The sequence below is a fragment of the Myodes glareolus genome, chromosome 9, assembly GCF_982192425.1.
Source record: "Myodes glareolus chromosome 9, mMyoGla1.1, whole genome shotgun sequence".
Classification (NCBI taxonomy): Eukaryota; Metazoa; Chordata; class Mammalia; order Rodentia; family Cricetidae; genus Myodes; species Myodes glareolus.
Genome location: NC_142034.1, coordinates 75070734 through 75089921, shown reverse-complemented (window position 1 = coordinate 75089921; position 19188 = coordinate 75070734). Strand labels below are relative to the sequence as shown.

Sequence of the window (19188 nt, the reverse complement as noted above, 5' to 3'; positions counted from 1 at the left end):
GGGGGGGGAGAAAGGTGAGCGCTAAGTTTGTCCACGGAGTGCCAAGTTCCACGCCGCACAGAGCGCCACTCCACACGGCCACTTCACCAAAGTTGCCACCGGTCTTCGCCCCGAGTCCCGGGACACCAGCTCGTCTCCGGGCGCGCGTGACCAGAACCGGGGGTCCGAGGAGCTGGGGCTCACGCCACCGTCCCTCCAGACGCCGTCGCCCTGCCGTCAATCAACACCCCCCCCCACACACACACACCGAGCCCAGGGGACTCCGCGCGGGGGCGCGGCCCGGGCACCGACGGGATCGAGACTGCGGGGTGTCAAGGAGGGGGACCGAAAAACGTCACTCCGAGCACTACTAAGTTGTGTGTGAGTGCGCGCTCGGGGTCCCCAGGGCACGAACCCCCCCTCCCAAATCCCCGGGGGATGGGAGAGAGCGCAGGCAACAGAGCCTCGGCGGGACTCGGCTAAGCCGGCCGCGCTCACCTCTCGAGCCGCGCCGCCTTCCTCCGCCGCTGCCGCCGCCTCCTCCTCCCGGTGAGTGCAGCGGGGTCTGCCCTGTGGAACCACCATACCAGTCCCGCCCGCTGCTGCAGCGCCGCCGCCGCCGCTCCTCAGCCGCCTCAGCCGCCGCTCTTTGTTTCCCCCTCCTCAGGCGCCGCTCCTCAGCCGCCCGCCTCGGCCGCCCGGACCCCACGAGCCGCCGCTACGCTCTGCCGCCCTCTCGGCCCCCGGCCTCGCCCTCCTTGCTGAGCCCGCCGCCGCCTTCGCCTTCGCCTCCGCGCCGTCGACGCCGCCGCCACCGACGCCGACGCCTCCTCTTCCGCGCCCCCCTCGTTTTCATTGAAAGCAAACAAGCATCATGGCGGCGGCCGCCGTCCCCCTCCCACCCCAGCCAGCGAGCGCCCCGCTCACCGCCGCCTCGCCAACATCCTGGCTTCTCATTGGCTGATACTGCTGGGCGCGACCATTCCGCGTCGGGAGGGGGTGGCTCTTCGCGGGCCGTCGCTTAAACCCGGTCTCCTTCCCCCCCCGGTCGCGGAGCAATGAGCCGGCCCAGCGCGCTCCTACCCGCCCTCCCTGCATCTCTTCCCGCTCTCTTTGCTCTTAGCCTTCTCCATGCTTCCTAGCTCCTCCTCTTCCAAACGCCGTTCCTCCGCCTTTCAGCTGCTGTCTATGTCGTCCACCTTTATCTCTACTTTTCCCTTGATTTTTTTTTTCCTCCTCTCCATTCACTTTTCTTTTCTTTGGCCTGTCAGCCACTTTGAAGCACAGATAGGCTCTCAGACTTTTAACCTATCCAGTATCTTGATCTGCCCGGGGTGGGGGCGGGGGGGAAGGAACGTTCAATCTTGAATAGTTGACTAATTGTTCCTGCCCTAACTGTGCAGAAAAATTAATCAGCAGGCAGTTTTTGTTTTGTTTTTACAGAATCCTGGTTTAAGTTACGATCCAAAGCCGCATTCAAAGGCTTACACAGTCTATCTATTCTGGGCAAACTGTGGTTGCAGGTAAACCGGGAAAGAAATGGGCTGATTAACGATGTTTACGTCAGGGAATAATAGTTGACTGGTATTTGGGGCACAGGGATTAATCAGACTCCACCTTGTCTTGTGTCAGCGTGATGGTGTATGGGCAAGAGTAACATCTTGACAGACAAAATACACTGCTGATGTAAGGTGTAGTGTGAAGGACAATAGCTGTCTGTACCTCGTGTCAAATCAGCCCAAAAGATGAGGTGAAATGGTTTCCAGGAACTAACAAGGAAGAAATAAATGCACATCCCTCAGGGAAGTCTGGGAAATGGGTGGCTGTTGCCTGAGGCTGAGGAGAGCTGGGAGGGCAAAGCACTGAGGGACAAAAGCCCTTCCCAGAAGCAGATGTTCTGTTCAAGACAAGCAGTTTGTGTACGCTTGGTTCCAGCATTGCCTTGAGATGATCATTGCCCGCCATCCACCAGGATAGCAGTGCCAGTCTAGGCTTCTAGTGCCAAGGGACACTAGACAAAGTTAACGCAATGCAGGTGCCCGTCATCCATGAGGTATTAGTAAGCACTGGTGCAGAGTAGCTACCCGAAGATATTCCTCCATAACCTCCAAGCCCTGACCTACTCAAGTTGTTCACTAGGCATCTTATACAAAGGGGAGGCTGAGGGGCCACTGATCCCGCTGGGCCATTCCCATTCCACTGCTGTGCCCTGGCAACCTGTGCTCCCGCCTAGAGAAGATGGTTCCTTTTTGTAATTCATTTGCCCAAGGGGAACTGCCTGTTTGAGAGTGACTGTATGCCCCCAAAGGAGAAGAAGTCTGGCTGTGTAACAAACGCCTTGGCTTCATTAAGCAATAATTCTATTAGAGTCCATGAACCAGATGCTTAGCTAGACAGTTCTGCTGGTCTCACTTGTGGTCTTTCATGCCAATGCCTCGCAAAGGTGGGTGGATGTTGGATCCCTGGCACCTCCATGTTCCTTAATAAAGATCCATCTGTGTTGGGAGTACTTTGCGGATGCTCTCCTCCCCCTGAGGTCATCCTGGGTCACTAACAGGGTAACTCAGGGCTCCAAGAGGAAGAAATAGCAGGGCTCAGGTCTCCTGAAGTATATCTCTTCCTCTGTATTCATCCACCAAGCAGTCACAAGCCCAGGGAGGGTTTAAAAGAGGACAGGAGCAAATGAATAGCTGTGTGCACGCAGAGGGAGTGGTGGACGTATTCAGGGCCATGGAGGCACACACCCTGCAAATACTGGGGTTCCCAGAAATGCATGATACTGTTCATCTGATTCCAGTGACAAAATTGCCATGAAGACTGCTCATCAAAGCTGATCCTGACAATCAGAACTGCTAAGGAACCAGAATGCTTGTGACAGAAGATTCATGGTTCTTCTAGCGGGTAAGCACAGGGAAAACCAAGCTACACCAGATACTGGTGATCCTGAAATATGGACCCTGGTTAGCTAGTCAACTCTGAAAGTATGACATGTCCTCTGTAGGACTGGAGACTTGGTATCCAAGGATGGTCACTGAGAACCTGAGTTCTTTTTCCTTGTGTAATACTAAGGGTGTTGCATTTCTCTGGGCTCAGGGCCAGTTTTCTTTAGTTAGAATCTGGTATTATAAAGTTACAGGTCTCCATAGATCTTCCTCATGTTCTTTATTGTCTCTAGGTCTAGTGTATTAGACTTCATTTGATTCAAAAATCAAGTTCAAACAGCTTTAAGAAAAAAAGAAAGGAAAGGAAGTAGTTGGTGTGGTGGTTTGAATGTAATTGGCCCCCATAAACTCATAGGGAATGGCACTATTACAAAGTGTGGCTTTGTGGAAGTGGGTATGGTCTTGTTAGAAGAAGAGTATCATTGTAGAGGTGGACTATGAGGTCTTGTATATATGCTCAAGACACCTCCCAGTGTCTCAGATCACTTCCTGGTGCCTGCATAAGATGTCGAGCTCTCAGCTACTTCTCCAGCACCATGTCTAATACACTAGAAACCTTATAAACTTCCATTCTGAGCTCAACGTGCTCCCTGAGGACTCACCTTAAAGGAGCCACCAGAAGCGGTCAAGACAGCAGGTTTGTTTCTGCTTTTTTTATATATATGTCACAGTTTCAAAGAATGAAGCTAGTTTTCCATTGCTAAACAAAAATTATTAGGGACGAGGAAGACACCTTGGGGTGCGGTACTTGCCCATTGTACACAAGGCTCTGGCTTGGATCCTCACTGAAAATAAATAAAAATTGTTAGTCATGAATTTGAGGAAGAGAAAAAAACTTAAAAAACAGAAAAGTGCCAGTTTACGTTGGCACACGCTTTTAATCCCAGCATTCGAGAGACAGGGGCAGGTAGATTTCTATGAGTTTGAGGCCAGCCTGGTCTACAAAGTGAGTTCTAGGACAGCCAGGACTACACAAAGAAACCCTGTCTTAAAAAAAACCAACCAACCAACCAAACAAGCAAAAAAACCAGAGAAGCATGAAGACGAAAGTATATCTCACCCTGGTTCCCACCTCAGCCACACCCTGAAAAGCTGAGCATTTGGATTAATTATTGGTAAACCTCAAGCTTATCCCCAGGCAAAAGTACTTAGATGAGAAGTCACACTGAGGTGTCCAAACTCCTAAAGGTTTTGTGTCCTAAGGTTTAATATATGTGCTGAGAATATCTTAAAACAAGTTTTAAAAGTATGTCAATCACATTCCATATATTATGCCCCATTTGTTTTTATTTCAGTACCAGATACCATTTTAGGTGCGTGAGCCTGTAAATTTATATCAGAGGGGGAAGGGGGGGGAGATGGTTCAGTGGGGAAGGGCACTTCCTGTGCAAGCACCAGGACGTCCGTCATCTTTCTGACTTCCTCGTGTGTAACTCACACCCTGACTAGTATTTACCGTAGTTCCCCCAGGAATGTCTGAGGGTTTGAGGTGTGGAGTGAGAGACACAGGGCAATCAGGTGTGGCTTTCAGAGCTTTGGCCCCAGCAACTGGTAGGTGCGTTGGTGTCAGCTCGGATGTGCAGGGCAGAGGTTGGAGTTTGGTTTGGGCAATGCTGGAAAAGCCTGGCAATTCCTCCCACCTCAAATGTAAGATGCCAACGCCTACAAGCAATTAATCATCAATACTCCCCTGGGGGAGGAGCACTTCCAGGTGCATTCTTGTTATGAGATGTGAGGTGTGGAATGATGGCAGGAGCCTGAACTGGGGAGTCTGAAGTGTGTTTGCCGGAGAGAGTGGCCTAAACATTGAGAGAAGGACTTTGTTGCCGGCAGATAGCAAGCCTGTTAAGTTTCTTAGAACGGATTCTGCATCCTGTGATGATTAGCTTTGCTTGTCAATTTGACTGGCTCTGGAATCAATTAAATGGCAGGTCTCTATGAAGAATACTCTTTTTTCCTTCTATTTGTTTGTTTTGAGACAGGAGCTCACTATGCAGCTCTAGATGGCCTGGAACTCATTATGCAGACCAAATTTTAAAGAGGTTTATTAGAGGCATCAGCTCATGTTGCCTCCCCTGTTGCCTTTGCGTCAGAGGCAAACGAAGGGTACCCGGTGGTGGGAACATGCAGTGCAGAAAGCTACTTAACTCTTGGTGGGTGGAAAGTAGAAAGAGGGACAGGAAGGCACAGGGGTTGCAATATCCTTCTGAAGGGCATGCCTCCAATAGCCTAACTTTCTCCCACGAGGCCCTACCTCCTACAGCAGTGGACATTCCTAATGCTGTACTCTTAAATTCAGTTCCTCATATTGTGGTGATCCCCAAGCATAAAATTATCTCATTGCTACTTCATAACTAAATTTTGCTACTGTATATGAATTTTAATATAAGTATCTGATATGTAGGATACCTAATATTTGACCCCTGTAAGTTTGCTCGACCCCTCATGGGGTTTCTATCCTGCCAGGTCCCACAATCGTTCAGTCCCCAAAAAACACACAGAGGTCTACATTAATCATAAACTGATTGGCCTATTAGCTCAGGCTTCTTAGTAACTCTTTTTACTTATATTAGCCCATAATTCTTGTCTGTATTAGCCATGTGGCTTGGTCCCTTTTCAGCGAGGCATTCTTATCTTGAATCCTCTGCTGCTGGTCACAACTGCAGACTGACATTTTCCTCTTCCCAGAATCCTTCTGTTCTCATCGCCCCACCTCCATTTCCTGCCTGGTTGCCCTGCCTATACTTCCTGCCTAGCTACTGGCCAATCAGCATTTATTTAAAATACAAGTGACAGGGTACAGATCATTGTCCCACAGCACCCTCATAGGGGTTGCGACCCATATATTGAGAACCACTGTCCTAAAGTCTTCACCACCTCCCATCAACATCACCAGTTGGTGACCAAGCCTTTTAACACATGAGCTTTTGATGAATGTATCAGTTCCAAACTGTAACACATGAGATGTCTTTGGACTCTGGCATCAAGAAGGCTGTTCTCAGACATGGTCCTTCAAAGATGATCTAAAGCATGACTTGAAATAAACATTTCCCCTTTATAACTTAATCAGCCTTTTTTTTATGACATTAGCAAAAGAAAAAATAGAACAGAATGACGTTGGTGTTCATTGTCAGCGTGACCAAATTTAAAATCACTCTAGAGATGGGCATCTGGGTAGGCCCATAGATTATCCTGACTAGGTTAACTGAAGTGGGAAAGTCTGCCCACTGTGGGTGGCACCATCCCCTAACATATATCCTGGACTCTGTCCATGGGGAAGCAGACTAGGCAGCAATATGCATGCATCCACTGCTCTCTGCTTCTTGCTGCGGGTGCAGTGTGACCAACTGTCTCAAGCTCCCGCTGCTGTGAATTCCCTGCAGTGATGGGCTATCACCCGGAACCGTGAACTGAAGTGTTAGCAACAACAGAAATTAGGAACAGGTAGCAAGCCCAGGAAGCTGAGCAGCACCTCTATCCTCACTGAAAATTCAAAACAGGTATTTTCATTTTCTATTCAGTTGTGGAGAAGCTCATTTTTCTCCTCAAATAATTCAATTCGTCAATTTCCTTACTAAGGTAAGAGTCTTACTGTGTAAAAGTTAACCACTTTAGAATGTATAATTTAGTGGCATTTGGTGTACTTGCGATATTGTAAACCCTCCTCCTCTGTCCAGTTGTAAAGCATTTCCATCCCATAGAAGAGTACATTCATTGGAGTTGTCTTAAAATACTGCTTTAACTCATTTACTGCTGTGAAACAGCAGGCATTAGGCACACTAAATTACTCACTACTGATTACACTATTTCAATGTACAACTGGGACCTGGAGAGATAGCCCAGTGGTTAAGAGCATTTATTGTTCTTCCAGACAGCCTGGGTGCATGCATGAATCATTATTACCAGAGACTCTTCTTTTAATTTTGGCATGTGTACATGTAATGGTGTGTGAGGAATGTGTTTGTGTGTGTGTGTGTGTGTGTGTGTGAATGTGGGTGTGAGATTGCCACAGCATGTTACTGAAGTTGGAGAACACATCTAGTATTGGTTCTCTCCTTTGTGTGAGATAGAGTAGCTGTGTTATTCTCCACTGTGTCTGCAGGACAAGCTGGCCCATGAACACCTTGGAGATTCTCTTGTCTTCTCCCATCTTGCATTAAGAACACTTGGATTACAGAAGAACACTACTGCATTGAGTGTTTATGTGGCTTCTGGGAATTCAAACTCAGACCCTTTGTGCTTTTGAGGTAAGTTCTTCACACACTGAGACTCCCCCATGTCTTTAAAAAAAAAAAGATGGTGTCTCCTGTATCTCAGACTAGCTGTGGACTTGCTGTGTAGCCAGAGATTGTCTTGAACATCTTTATTGTTATCTTGTTTTAGGTAGGTTCTCATTATATAGCCTTGGCTGACTGGAACTGGCTATGTAGGCTGGGATTAAAGGAATGCACCACCACACCTATCTTATCTTATTTTAAATTATGTTCATGAGAGAGAAAGGTTTGTCTATATGAATGTATGTGCCTGCAGAGTCCAGGAGGGGACATCAGATTCCCCCAGGGGCTGGAGTTACAGGTAGATGTAAGTCGTACCTAACATGGGTACTGGGAACTAAACTTGGGTCATCAAAAAGTCAACCACAGAACCATCCCTCTAGCCCTCTTCCTTTTTGTTATTAGTTTTAACCACACATTTTTATTTATACTCTGTGTGTGTGTGTGTGTGTGTGTGTGTGTGTGTGTGTGTGTGTCAGGGTATGTGTGGAGGTCAGAGGACAACCTGAGAGAGGTGGTTCTCTTCTTCCATCATCTGGGGCCCAGGGATTGAACTCAGATCATCAGGCTTGGTAACAAGTATCTTTACCAACTGAGCAGTCTTGCAGGCTGGGACCTTGAGCTCCTGATCCTCTTGACTCCTCCTCCTGGGTGCTCAGCGCACAGGCATGCAGCACCACTGGTTTATGTGGTTCCATGTTTCAAGCTCAGAACTTTACGCACGCTAAACATGATGACTAATCTTGATTGTCAACTTGACTACATCTGGAACCAACTAAAACCCAAGTAGCTGGACATGCCTATCATGGATTTTCTTGATTGGATTTTTGAAGTGGGCTCACCCTAAATCTGGATCATTTGAAGTAGGAAGATTCACCCTAAATCTTGGTGACACCTTCTTGTGGCAACTTTTAGAAAGAACATGGAAGAATGAAGTTTTGTTTTTTGCCTGCTTGCCCTCGCTTTCTCTGGCAAATCCATCTAACCCGATGCTGAGGCATTCCTTTGCTCGTAGTAAAACCTACTTCAGGATTCCAGTGAAGACTGAAAGACCAGCTGAGACATCCAGCCTTGTGGACTGACCCACTACCAGATTCTAGGTTTTTCTGTCAGGAGACAATTATTGTTGGACTGGCTGAACCATGGTTTGTTAGCCACTCTAATAATAGAGAAAGAGAGAGATTGATTTGGGACTGAAAAGGTGGCTCAGCAGTTAAGAGTACTTATCCTTGCAGAGGATCCAGGTTTAATTCCCAGTATCCACAAGGGCTCACAACTGCCCACAACTCCAGTGCCAGAGGATCCAACCCTCTCTTCTGACTTCCTTGGGTACCAGGCACACATGTAATACACAGACATGCATTCAATCAAAGCACTCATTCACATAAAATTAAATAAATCTTTAATATACTCATTCATCCATTCAGTTCCTCTACAGAGCCCTAACTAATACAGTAAGCTTGTGCTTAACCAACTGAGCTACATGCCCAACTCACAGACACAGAGTTTTGTTTTTATTTTTAATAAATTGAGAATTGTACCGTCAAGGTTTTAGGAAGTTCCTTTGCTTCTTTTTTTTTTTTTTAAAAAAAGATTTATTTATTTTTATTTTCTGTACATTGATTTGCCTGTATGAGGGTGTTGGATCCCTTGGAACTGGAGTTACAGACATTTGTGAGCTGCCATATGGGTGCTGGAAATTGAACCCAGGTCCTCTGGAAGAGCAACCAATGCTCCCAGCCACTGAGCCATCTCTCCAGCCCTGACACAGAGTTCTTATCATGAATGTTTTATCACAAATACATGATGTCTTCAGCCAAATGCCTCTTCTGCTTAGGTTGATATACTTTCCTTGTTGATTTTCAAGTACTGCAACATCTTGTGTAACTGGGACGGAGCCCAGTTAGTCCGGGAATGTCATTCCTTTTGTACGTTCTTGGATTCGATCTGCCAATGTTTTCATGCGTGTATTTACATAAGTTTAGGAGCAATATAGATTTGTGGTTTTCTTTCTTGTGCTATCTTTGTATGAGAGTCAAACCAGTCCCTAAAAACCAGTGAAGCACTCCCTCTTCTATTTGGAGGAACAGATCTTATAGTTGGTGAAGTACTCCTTCTCAGCTCGGGATTCCTTATCTTTTTACATCTTTTTACTTTCTTGACTATGCCTGTTTTTGTTGCCATGACGAAGATACTTGAGGTAACTTACGGTGGCGCATGGTTTCAAAGGTTTCAGTACATGGCTACAGGTCCCATCGCTTGGGCCTGGTATGAGGCCGACCATGAGCATGCGGAAGAGGACTCTGTCCACCTAGTGGTGACTAAGAAGACAGTAAGAGAGTAAGGGACCAAGATATATCTTTTTAGTGACCTACTTCCTCTAACCAGACCCCACTGCCTGCTTTTTACTACCTCCCAACAATGTTGTCACATTGAGAAGCCATGAAAGATAAGCCCATTGCTTAGATGAGAGCCCTTAGGATTCAAGTATTTCCCCGAAGTCTACCAGCCATCAAGTCCCCACTACAGGAACCTGTGGAGGACATATATTCAAATGGTAACAGTTTTATTTGTGTGTCTTTTTTTTCCCTTTTGGTTTTTCAAGACAGGTTTTTTTTTTCTCTGTGTAGCTTTGGAGCCTGTCCTGGAACTCACTTTGTAGACCCTGCTAGCTTCAAGCTCACTGAGATTCATCTGCCTCTGCCTCCCGAGTGCTGGGATTAAAGGTGTGCACCACCACCGCTCGCCTTTATTTGTGTGTTATCAACCTGGATCAGACTTCGGGGAGTCTAATGCCTGGCAGATCATTGTCAGCACATTTAAAACACAGTACAGTACAGTTTGGGAAAAGTCTCCAGGCAACAATCAGTTCCATTCTAGGTTTCCAGGCAACAGTCAATTCCAATTCCAGATGCACAATAAAGCTTAAGGTGTGACACCTTAGAAACTCCTTTACAAAGTCCATGTGACTACGAAGATGGGTTCGAGAGCGAAGGGCCTAGAGTCTAGTGTGGTCTCTGACTGAGAGCAGAGAGATCAGCGAGCCATAAAGTACATGTGGCATCTTCCCTAAGGATGGGTTCTATTATCTGGAAGCTAAAATAATGGCCTAGGCAGTGAGAATCTGGGATGACCATTGTGGGGGATTTGGATGAGGTCTGCCTCCACAGAGAGTCAAAAGGTCACCAGGTCATTAACAATATCCACTCCCACCCTTCTGCATGGGAAAACAGGTGTTTTATCTCCTCTGTTGAAGAGAGGCCCATGTGTGGTTAACATTCCTGGTTGCCAAGTGCTCTGGGCACAAGGACCTTCTTGCCCCCAACATGCCAGCAGCACCTTTCCTTCATTTTCCTTTACTCAGGGTTTCCTCTTCCCCTTTAGTTCCCTAACAGCAGATTGACCTGCTATACAGTCTGGGGGTCTTGGTTCGTCCAGAAACTTGAAGGACGCCACTTCCTCCTACCCATCATTTCAGACGGGAATCCTGCCAGTGTCTAATTGTTCTTTTGTAGGTAATTGCCCTTTCTTCTTGAGCTGCTTTAAATATTTTTTAAGTTGTTTGGGTTTGAGAATTTTAATTATGATGTGTCTTATGGATTTCTTTGGCCTCCTATTTGAGAGTCACCCCTGTTCTATAGATTTATATCTTTCACCAAGGAAATAGCCATTCGGTGAGAATTTTTATGGTCTTGTTTGCCTTCCAGAATTCTTGTGGTATGAATTCTTTTCTATACAGTTTCTCCTTATCCTCAGAGTTATATTACAGGACTTATAGCATGGACGCTTAAAACTACAGTTTATATACTGTGTTTTCCCACCTATACATGCATTCCTATGGTAAAGCTTAATTTATAAATAAGTCAAATGTTAATTAGGCACCATGAGTTAAATAAAAGAACTAACTACAAAATTGGACAATTATAACAATATCATAATACAAACTTATACATTGGAGCCATTATTAGTTAATGTAAGGGTTACCTGAACTGCAATCCCACAACAGTTCATCTGATAACCAAGATGTCTGCTAAGGGACTAACAGACAGGTAGGACATGAAAAGGGGATGCTTTGTATCCTGGATGGTCTGGACCAGGACGGCAAGCGGTTTCATCATGCCGCTTGGAGGGGCACGTGGTTTAAAAGTTGTGAACTGAGACAGGGCTTCTCTATAGCTTTTGGAGCCTGTCCTGAAGCTAGCTTTTGTAGACCAGGCTGGCCGCGAACTCAGAGATCCGCCTGCCTCTGCCTTTCAAGTGCTGGGATTACAGGCGTGCGCCAGCACTGCCCTGCTTGTGAACTGTTTCTTGAAGACGCTTTCTCTAAAATGACTGCCCTTGACCATGGACAGCCGAAACCATGGGCAGTGAAATCACAGAGAAGGGAGGGCTGACGCCGTACCTCAAGTCTCAGCACATTGTTCCCTTTCAGTCTGTCTTCTTCTGTTCTTCAGACTGAGTAACTTCCTCCAGTCTGTCTTCAGGAGTCTTCTGTTACCCGTGCAGGGTTTTGAGAGCGACTGAAACCAGTCGCAAGGTGTTTGTCATCTCCATGGGACTAAGTCTGTCCTGTAAGACTTGAAGTTGTGATTCTTGCATTTCCCAGTTTTATAATTTCCCTTTTTGTTTTAGAGCTTTTTCTTTGCTGAGATTTCTTCTTCTTCTTTTTTAAACTTGTTTCAGTAGAGTCTGTAAGTGCCCACTGATGCCCTTTCCGATGGGTACTTCAGATTCCTTGTCACCTCATCCCAACATCTGGTTCACGTCAGGAGTGGCAGAGGTGGTCATTCCTAATGCAAATCGTGGCTTCCCTGGTTCTGGGTATGGTGAGTGATTCTCTGCTGCACCCTTCCTGTTTTGGTTATTGGAGGAGAGAACCTTGAACCAAGTCTCTTATTTCAGTCACCCAGGTTAGCGCATCCTGCCTTCCTTTGTGAGTGTTAGCTCTGACGATAATTTGACTTTTGAGCTCTTGCAATACCCTCCTGGTCTCGTTTGTTTTTCTGATGCCACCATGCCACCTCATATTCCGCACTCCCATTCCGTTCCTGCTCTCATAGTCTGTGACAGCAGAAGGCACCTGTCTACTTTGTTTTTCCTAAGTGACCTTTCAGGGAAAGAAAGGAAGAATCCGCGGTCTCTTTATGCCACCGTAAGGAGGGTAGAAGACACAGAGCTGTACTGATGTCACCACCGCAGGTCTGGCTGGCTGTAGAGTAGGGTCTGGGACCTGCCAAGGTTTTGCTACCATTGCTGCTAAAGACAGTGACCTCAAATAGTGTAATAGTCAGGGCCCTGACTGTGGAACAGTGGTACTATGTCCTAACATGGCTTGGTCCTGGAAACTTGTCTGGGAGTTATGAGAGAATGAAGGAAGGGTATGGCCACACAGACCCAGGCACAGAAAAACAGGTCAGGTGGGCTGTGCTGACAGAGGAGCCACAACAGGACAGAAGCTCGGCATGTCTGTTGTATACAGCTGAACATGGAGGAGGATTGTTGTGTGCAGCTAAACAAGGAGGCGGGGTTATACAGATCGACACACTGTCAGCATTCACACTCAGTCTCTCTAGCCTCACCCAGGGAAGGCTCTTCCACTGCCATGGGTCTGAGGCACTGGAGTCCTGGATATGGCTGTGCCCTGTGGAACAGTACACATTCACTTAGGACGTTACTCACTCCCAAAAGAACCAGAGTTGGCATGGTGAGTGATTTCACCACTCTACTGATGCAGGTGGATTGTATAGTCCTGACTGTAGTGCAGCAGATAGATGCATTTTGAAGAGATGTGTGTGCATGTATACGTGTTTGTGTGTGCGTGCATGCATATGTGTGTTATTTGTGCTTGGCGTGTGAGTTCAGAGGTCAAAAGAGGGTGTCAGATGGCCTCTCTCTCGCTCTTGGCCATAATCCATTGAGACAGGGTCTGTCACTGAACCTGGAGCCAGGGTGGCAGCCAACAAGCCCCAGTGATCCTTATGCCATGTCTCTGACCCACAAAGTGCTGGTGTTGTGGACTGTTGGATGACCACACCCAGCTGTCTCCATGGGTGCTGGGGATTCAGATACTCCTCATGTTTACCCACTGAGACATCGCCTTTGACCCAATATACTGAAGTTTTTGGGTTTTGTTTGGTTGATTTTTTTTCAAGACAAGGTTTCTCTGTGTAGTCCTGGCTGTCCTGGAACTAGCTCTTGTAGGCCAGGCTGGCCTCAAACTCACAGAGATCTGCCTGCCTCTGTCTCCCAAGTGCTAGGATCAAAGGTGTGCGCCACCACCGCCTGGCTATACTGAAGTTTTAATCTCAGTGTTCAGCTCGTTTGTTTGATCTGGAGTCTAAGTCAATTACGACTCAAGTGTCTACTTTTTAGCCTTAAAATTTTTGTTATCACCCCTTGCATTCTCCCTATTTGGGGGGAGGCTTGTTCTCCTGTCTTGATTCTTTTATTGTATTTTTCATGGGGTTTTTAAGAACAACTGAAATTGGGTCAGTATAGTCAACACACCGTCTTAAACAGAATTTGAAGAATCCTTTTATAGACCTGTAGATGGCACGCAGGCCTGTTACGAGAACCAAGTGCTCCACCACGGAACTCTACACCCAACCCTTTCCTGTGCACCTGTGCTCATAGTCCATCCCTCATATTACTTATGTATTATGAATTGCCCCAATATTTCTTACTTCTGTTTCTAATGTTTCTCCCCCTTTAAAGTCAAACTATGAATCCGAGTTTTTCCCTTTTTTTTTTATTTTTATTGGAATTTTAGAGAAGCCTTTATTGAGGTCACATTTGGTTTGTATTTCATTAGTTTCATTTCATTATTATGAAATTTCTCCTCTTACTGTCTTGGTAACTATTGCCTTCCTTGTTTTCTCTCAACAAGTAAAAGAAAATCCATCTCTTTTGTTTTTAATTGTCTTTATTTTTTAAAAGTTCACAAGACTATTTTTTTTCTGAGTTTTCATTTGAGTGTACTCAAGAACTTTGAACATCCAACACTCTAATTGGTATTATTTCAGGAATAATTGTTTTCTTTCCGTTTCTTCTTTAAAAATTTATTATTTGCTGGGTGGTGGTGGCGCACACCTTTAATCCCAGCACTTGGGAGGCAGAGGCAGGCAGATTTCTGTGAGTTTGAGGCCATCTTGGTCTACAAGAGTTAGTTCCAGGACAGCCAGGGCTACAGAGAGAAACCCTGTCTTGAAAAACAAAACAACAACAAGGAGAAAGAGAAGGAGGAAAGTTATTTGTGAAATTTAAATTTCTTACCGGTGTTAGAATTGTGGGTCTGCAGCAGGAGGATAAGGATGGGGCAGGAGGAATCTACATTTTGTATTAATTTCTCAGTTCTTGCTTCATGGTAAGGAAACATAGAATAACTCCTACATTTTTTAATTCACTTAGATGTCCCAGTGGCTGAGTAAAATGATTTTTGGTAATAACTTCATGCATATTTGAAGAGAATGATTGTCTCGAGGGACTCGCTATGTTATGCAGACAATAAAGGAAAGAACTTTCATTCAAGCTTTGAAACAAGGACTTGCACTTATTGATTGGGTCATGCACTCTCACTTTTTGAGCTTTGGAAAGTCTTTCTTGTAGGGCTACCCTGTATACCATGAAATGCTTAGTAACGTCCTTGGTCTCTAACCTACTGGATGCTGGTAACATCCCCATCAGTTCTTCCATCCAGAAATATCTTCAGATGTCCTCTGAGTACAGAATCACCCCAACTTGGGAACCAGTACTGCTCTAAAATTTCATATCTATGAATTACATTTAATCTACATCATAAATATATATTATACATCCTGATTTTACGTATAACAATTTGTAAACAGAACTAATATCCATAAACAGAAGTCCAAGGAAGTTAAATGTAATCTCAGCATCATTTGTAACTTTGAACAGAACCAAAACCAAACAAAAATCAAAGCTGGGGAGCTGGGGAGCTGGGGAAATGATTCAGGGGTAAGACGACTTGCTGTGCGAGCATGGGGACCCGAATTCGCATCCCAAGGATACACATAAATAGTCTGGTGTGACTGAGTACATGTCTGTAGGCCCAGAGCTGTGGGAGGGAGAGATAGGCTTGCTAGGGCCTGCTCCCTACCAGGCTGACTTCAAGTCCAGTGAGAGGCCCTGTCTCAAGAGAATAAGGCAGAGTGTTCTAGAACAGCACAGCTGGTGTCGTCTTCTGATCTCAACATGTGCACGCCCCCCAGACACACATGCATCATATGCACACACATAAACACTCAGAAAGAACCCAGAATCAACTCGCAGGCCCTTCAGCATGTGATGAAACATGAACCCAAGGAAATGTGGAACAAATTAGCTGATGATTAACTCTCATGACTAATGCTGAGAGAAAAACTGAGGTGCAGACATCTCTTAGCTAAACAGGATAGTCGGCACTGCTTTTCTCTAATTAGCTTTCCTTGCCATTGATTCTCCCACTTTTGGATCTGTCCCCATATCTGTGAGGGTCATGGCGTTAAGTCCGTCTCCTCCCCCTTTTTTTTGGCCTTCCTTTTTCAGGAAGCTGGTTTTCCTCAAGTGTTAATGGCTGGTTCTCTTCCTCCTGTTCATATTTATGTGGAAGAAAGAAGCAGGACGTTAGGGCTAGGACTCGTTGACTGACAAGTGTCAGTACAGGGCAGAGTAAGATTGCAGATAGTAGACACCTTTCTCCCACCCTGGCACTTTGGGGCGTTGCCAGGCAGCTGGGCGCGAGGCCAGAACTGACCTTGGTTGGATGCCTTGAAGATCTCAAGGGTGCTGCCACTTCCCGCATCTCTGTGGGTCCTTTAACTGTTGGCATCCCCTTTCCTTCGTGTTAGGAGTTCTAGGACCTTTATGCCTGGACTTTTCATTTCTGTGAGATGTTCAGAAAACAGCAGAAAATCAGTACACACAGCCTAGTCAGTTGCACTCAAGAGTTTGTTTCTGGCTTTCAGATATTTCTGGTGTTTCTCCCTCTGTCTTGCTGATGCTTGTAAGTTTGTGTGTGTGCAAAAGTGCACACTCATCCTTTCATAGTGTAGGGGATTGGCTACAGGAACCCCCCAGATACCCAAGCCCAAGAATGCTTAAGCTCTTTTATAAAATGGCATGTAAGTTCTTGTGTGTGTGTGTGTGTGTGTGTGTGTGTGTGTATGCATTTGCTCATGTATATCCTTCCATAGACTTTAAGTTATCTCTAGATTCCTCACAGTACCCAACACAATGTAATTGCTGTGTAACTGATTGTTGTAGGACATTGCTTATAGAATAATGACAATAAAATTAAGGCCTGGAGGGAAGTCTAGAGACTATCCCAGGTCACTCCCTGTCCTGGATAGCTTCTTCCAGTCTTCATCTATGGTAAACACATGCTTGCTTAGGAAGACAAAAATCCACATGCATGTGAGTGGTCCAAGGGCCTCACCACCAGTTCACAAAGACTGACTGACTGCCTGGAAGGTTTTATTTATTAGCCAGATTTATAAGCCATTGGCACAGACAACGGAGCTGGGATTTAGTTCTCTTCAGCATCTCAAGTGTGTGATTTATTTAGAGATGTTCTCTTGACGGTTTGCGTCTTGCCTTCCCCGTGAATGAAACGAAGGTGAGAGTGTCTTCTTGCAGAAATGTTGGGATTTAGAAGAGATAGTCTGGGTCCAAGAATGGAAAAATCTCCCTTTTGGAAGGTGGTGTGACCGCTATGAATGCCACAAGGTGGCGCTATTGGCCTCTTTGACTAAGCCCAGCAATGCTCAAAGGAGCAGACTTAATGCCGCTTAAGCCTCATTTCTGTTTTGTTTTAAAATGATGGCTACCCCACCCCCGGGAGGCAGAATCCAAGTCTTTGGTGTCAAAGCCATGCACACTTTAAAAATTACCAAATAATAACTGAGTGTTTACAGGGTACAGCCCGACACTTTGATGCATGTTTACAATGGGGAATGATTAAAGCGGGATAGTTACGAAATCCATCACTTCACATGCTTAACCATTTTTTAAATTGAAAACATTTAAAACCTGCTCCTTTAGCAATTTTGAAGTGTGTGATGCGCTATTATTTATCCTCGTCATGATTTTGTGCAATAGAGCATGTATATTTTAACAAATGTCACTAGTCCATGCTATAATAAACTTCTCTTCGCACATTGATCATCTCGGGCGTTTGTCACAGTGACAGAATTCTACCATTGCTACACTGATGCCTGTACCTCCTACCAGATCCCTGGTTCTTCGTGTGCCTAGTTCCTCTGAGACATTGCAACTGAGTGCTCTTAAGCTTGCAGAGTTCTAAAGGTCTAAAGGGAATTCAATAGTTACACACACACGCACACACGCACCTGTTCCCATTCCTTCTCCTCTGTCCTCTATCATGGATGATGTTGTTCCACCCACTCACAACAGCCAGAATCCTGGTTAGTTATCCCACTAGACCAGAACTTTTCAGTCTTGATGCTGTGCACAGACCATTGCACATTCTGAAGATGTGTTGCAGATATTTGGAGTGAGGTGGTAGGAGGAGAGTCTGAGGCTATGGGGGACACTTGGAGTTCAGGATAAGCTACGTTTCCTACTTGTGTCCTTGGTGACCCGTGTGCTCCGTCTAGGTTCTTCCACGGAGCTACCAAACCCCACGGCGAGTCACCCACTGGCATCTCGTGCTTACCATCCCCAAAGGAGCTCATGGACTTCTCCCCCACGGCCCCATCTGCTGCCTAGGTTCCCTCAGCGGATTGCATGCTGTATCAGGCATGTCCAACCTGCTTTGAAGGTAACGTTTCAACATATCAAAAAGTTAGGCCTGCCTGCTACCTGGTCACTTCCGCTAGGATCCTAGGCATTCCTCTTTCTTGTCGCCCAAGCTTGGTTGATGCTGCACCTCGAATACACCCACTTCTCATTACCACTTCAACTAAAGTGACGTCCTGGGATCCGGCCTTGACTCCTTCAACCCACTCTGCCGCTCTCAGAGAGGTGTTCTCCCAGTGCCGCTGTGAGACTACATGCTCCCAGGTCTAGTGGTGGCTCCTGCTGCTTTGAGACCACAGCTCAAACTTGTCACCAGGTCCTCAGCACATGAGATGTGGAGCAGCTCCTTCCGCTCCCCCTGGGCCAACAGCCTCCATCCCAGCCGGGCCAGCTTTCTGCAGCTGAGGAATTTCCGAAGTGTCTTGGGTCACCTTCTGTGCCCAAGTCAGAGGCTTGCCTACTCTAAGAACACTGAGTTCTACATCATGGATTAGGCCAACCCTAGATTTAAAATGTTCAAAATATTTGTCTGTCCCCAACATACACAGATTATTTTCTTGTCTCTGTTTCCTAAATAATGCCATATAATAATTGTTTATGAAGCCAACAAGATGGCTCAGCAGGTAAAGGTGCTTGCCGACAGGCCTGATGACCTGAGTTCAATCTCCAGGACCCACATGATGGAAGGAGAGAACTGACTCCCTCAAATTGTCCTCCGACCTCCACACTTATGCCATGGCACATGTGTGCCCACTCATGATATACGCTCTCACACACAAATAAATAAAGTGTATTTTTTATTTAAAAACTTATAAGACATTGTATTGTGTTAGATATAAGTCATGTAGAGATAATTTAAAGGATATGAAGGATGCATACAGGTTATATGTAAAAATTACACTATTTTAGAAGAGGGATTTGAGCATCTGAATATTTGGGAGGAAAATTCTGACACACAGCACCAAATGGACCAAGAGAATCCAATATGAGCTCAAACCCAAGGAGAGAGGTGCTCAGACCCAGTAGGGGCCAGGCTGTGGGCTGAGAGGTCAGAGCCTGGACAGTCTTGGAGGAGGGGTCTCATTTGGAGTCCTAGAGTCGATCTCTAGGACATCAGTGGCCAGTGTGTTTCCATCTTCATAGGTGTCAGCATTGCGACGGTATGTTTGACCATTTTCCTGGCTACTGTCTGTCTCTCCCCTGTGACCCTCAGTTCCATGCAACAAGGACAGCAGATG

The 19188-nt window shown here is 45.9% G+C and overlaps 1 protein-coding gene and 1 long non-coding RNA gene across 4 annotated transcripts in view; one reads left to right on the top strand and one right to left on the bottom strand.

Annotated features, from left to right (window-relative positions):
- Cnot6 (CCR4-NOT transcription complex subunit 6) overlaps positions 1–653 on the bottom strand; it is a 54303-nt gene extending 53650 nt beyond the window's left edge. For both annotated transcript variants that reach the window (XM_048451286.3, XM_048451295.3), the window contains exon 1: positions 478–653. The gene's annotated coding sequence lies outside the window, so the exon portion shown is untranslated. The remainder of the gene's footprint in view (positions 1–477) is intronic.
- On the top strand, positions 52–18752 carry LOC148120985 (uncharacterized). 2 transcript variants are annotated; one of them, XR_015738883.1, is made up of 6 exons: positions 52–360; positions 1423–1502; positions 2777–2880; positions 7024–7168; positions 17809–17972; positions 18064–18752. It is a non-coding gene; the product is annotated as an uncharacterized LOC148120985 (long non-coding RNA). The 2 variants fall into 2 exon arrangements; XR_015738882.1 differs by lacking the exon at positions 52–360 and having other exon boundaries at positions 865–1502.
- The last annotated feature ends 436 nt before the right edge of the window (positions 18753–19188 follow it).